Genomic DNA, 3848 nt, shown 5'->3' on the forward strand with positions numbered 1-3848 from the left:
GCCGCAACATCGCCTCCTTCCGCGCCCGCCACCGGCTATAGGGACACCATGGAAGGCATCCTAGTCTGACCATCACTGCTAACGTTGGAACGACGCCGAAGCCTGTCCGTCGCCTGGGGGAACCGCTGCAGAAACCTCGGCGTCGGCGCCAAAGCTCAATTGATGGCAAAGAAGCTCACCGGGAAGAGGCGGGCGCGGGACCCATCCATCATGGTTGTGGTCCGAGAAGGCGGTAATCGCGGACGCCCCACCCAGTCTATCCCTCCCACCGTATCACCGGCTCCTTCGGCACAGCCTAGGGCCTCTTCTCCTCCCCTCCCTGGACCGCACAAGGAAGAGTCACCATCTCCCGTCGCCATGACCGTCGGTTTCCCCAATGTATTGAGTGAAAGGACCAGGAGGTATATTTTTTGTTCTTTCTTCTATTTTTCATTGGATTTCATGCACTCTTTCATTTGTATGTAATTGTGAAGTGACATGTGTGTATTTCGTTCATAGTTGATTATATGTATTTGCAGATGATGAAACTTTTTTGCATTCATCATGTTGCACCAGAATTTCCATCACATGATTTTCCATCTCAAGACACTACACCACAACACTACATTCCCCACAGTCAGGTTGGTGGGTAATACAAGTTCCACCGGCAGAAAGTCGGTCGGAAAAGACTATTCCCGACCGATGGCTTCTGTTGGGGAAAGTCCAGACAGGAAAGCCCTTTCCCGACCGACTGCTTGTCGGCTTTCGTGTATCTTTCCTGACCAACAATCTGTTGGGCCTGCCATGGGCCTTTCCCGACCAACAGTTCGCTAGGGTTTCCATGGACATTTCCCAGCCGACTATTTGATAGGGTAAAAGTTTCCCGACCGACTATCTGTGAGGGCTACCACGGGCTTTCCCGACCAACATACTGTTGGGCCTGTCATTAGCTTTTACCGACCAACTATCAGATGGGGTTGTATTTTGCCGACCAACATCTGCTAACCCCTCTGATAGCTGTATTTTACATCACCAACAGAATATCAATCAAGTAGCATAATTCGTAACAGTAAAGTGCATGTCTTCCAACAATATTAAACCAGAACCAAACAATTCACATATAAACAACATACATGCATTAATTTTCAGATATGGTTATGAACTCATGAACTCATGACCATCCAAGTTTCCTATAAACTAATGTAACTAATTAAATAGAGAGGAAACATTATGGTTCGTGTATGAAAGAAAGTCCTTGCTTTGTTTTCTAGAATTTGTCTCACGACAATCATCTGCCCTCCTTCTAGTGGGCAACTACAGACCCATCCTCACAACCTTCCACCAAGGTGCACCAAGATCCTTGCATCATTCTCATACTCGACATCAAAACCTTCATTCTTCATCTCATTGGATAACATCCTCCATCTTGAACATCTGCAAGTCAAAATCCCTAGTTAATATTCCACACAACAATTAGAGCATCCTATTTTCTCTATGCAGCCTTGAATACCATTTCATACCAAGGCAGCTGAAGAGAATTCGTTATCACTAACAAGAAAAGGGGTACCCAACCAAAAAATTAGAAGGGTGCGTACCTTTAGCTCCCCTCTTTTGCTATATCCTGAGATACAATGTATCCTGGTCTATGTGCCCATGTGGGATAAGTCTCTTTAGGCCATTCCTATATAAATGGAAGGAGTAAAAGGCAGATGATTATGATTAGGTAGTAGCAAAAGCATTTGGTAAGCATCTACAAAATGATAAAGGATATTTCAATTAGCATCGTGAGGCTTGCAGAGTACAGAAACCAAATACGTACCATTGCGAACAACATCACATAATTTCATAGATAAGGAAGTGATTATGTTTAGTGGTTTGAACTTTCAGTAAAAATGTGAATAATAAGTTGTTTCCATGTTCATTTGCATCGATGTACAGCCATAATTCAGCAGACAACAGCATAGCAAGCTTGACAAGCAGCACACCAGCAAGCTCTAACATAACCTCACACATCATTTCATTATTTCAGCTAGAAGATGCACACCACAAGGCCAGAACCTAGAAGCTGCACATGGATTTGGTCTTTTCACTGGACAAAGAGGAACTCGGTAAATGATTGGTCTTTTCCTGGACATGCAAACTGTAAATAAAGACAGGGGTACATGGCAGAATACGATGCCACTAGCTGAAAACAAAATAAAGTCAAGGAAGTTGTATGTTGGGTGATACAACATAGAAGCAATTGACATGCTATTCTTCTATAAATCTAGGAAAAACGAAAATATTTGTAATTTGTGTGATGCCTCCCCAGTTCACTACATGGGAGAAAGAGGTGGCCAAGAATGCACTGATTTGTGCGCTCAGGATACAACTAAACAAAAAGGAGCTGCCAAAAGAAAATTTGAGTATAATTAGATAAGACTTTTATAAGAAACATGTGCTAAAATACTCCTTAATTGTAGTTATAGATGAAGGAAATATGCCCTAGAGGCAATAATAAAGTTATTATTTATTTCCTTATTTCATGATAAATGTCTATTATTCATGCTAGAATTGTATTAACCGGAAACATGATACATGTGTGAATACATAGACAAATATATAGTCACTAGTATGCCTCTACTTGACTAGCTCATTAATCAAAGATGGTTATGTTTCCTAACAATATACATGTGTTGTCATTTGATTAATGGGATCACATCATTAGGAGAATGATGTGATTGACATGACCCATTCCGTTAGCCTAGCACTTGATCGTTTAGTATGTTGCTATTGCTTTCTTCATGACTTATACATGTTCCTGTAACTATGAGATTATGCAACTCCCGTTTACCGGAGGAACACTTTGGGTGCTACCAAACATCACACGTAACTGGGTGATTATAAAGGAGTACTACAGGTGTCTCCAAAGGTACATGTTGGGTTGACGTATTTCGAGAATAGGTTTTGTCACTCCGATTGTCGGAGAAGTATCTCTGGGCCCTCTCGGTAATGCACATCAGTATAAGCCTTGCAAGCAATGTAGCTAATGAGTTAGTTACGAAATGATGCATTACGTAACGAGTAAAGAGACTTGCCAGTAACGAGATTGAACTAGGTATTGGATACCGACGATCGAATCTCGGGCAAGTAACATACCGATGACAAAGGGAACAACGTATGTTGTTATGCGGTTTGACCGATAAAGATCTTCGTAGAATATGTGGGAGCCAATATGAGCATCCAGGTTCCGCTATTGGTTATTGACCAGAGACGTGTCTCGGTCATGTCTACATTGTTCTCGAACCCGTAGGGTCCGCACGCTTAAGGTTACGATGACAGTTATATTATGAGTTTATGAGTTTTGATGTACCGAAGGAGTTCGGAGTCCCGGATGAGATCGGGGACATGACGAGGAGTCTCGAAATGGTCGAGACGTAAAGATCGATATATTGGACGACTATATTCGGACTTCGGAAAGGTTCCGAGTGATTCGGGTATTTTTCGGAGTACTGGAGAGTTACGAGAATTCGCCGGGAGAAGTATTGGGCCTTATTGGGCCATACGGGAAAGAGAGAGGGGCTGTCTAGGGCAGGCCGCGCGCCCCCCAAGGCCTAGTCCGGATTGGACTAGGGGGAGGGGCCGCACCCCCTCCTTCCTTCCCTTCTCTCTTCCCTTTCCTTCTCTCCTACTCCTACTACATGGAAGGTCTCCTAGTTGGACTAGGAAAGGAGGGAGTCCTACTCCCGGTGGGAGTAGGACTCCTCCCTGGCGCGCCCTCCCTTAGCCGGCCGCCCCCTCCCCCTTGCTCCTTTATATACGGGGGCAGGGGGGCACCCTAGAACACACAAGTTGATCTACGGATCGTTCCTTAGCCATGTGTGGTGCCC

Source organism: Triticum dicoccoides, chromosome 1B (genome assembly GCF_002162155.2).
Source record: "Triticum dicoccoides isolate Atlit2015 ecotype Zavitan chromosome 1B, WEW_v2.0, whole genome shotgun sequence".
NCBI lineage: Eukaryota > Viridiplantae > Streptophyta > Magnoliopsida > Poales > Poaceae > Triticum > Triticum dicoccoides.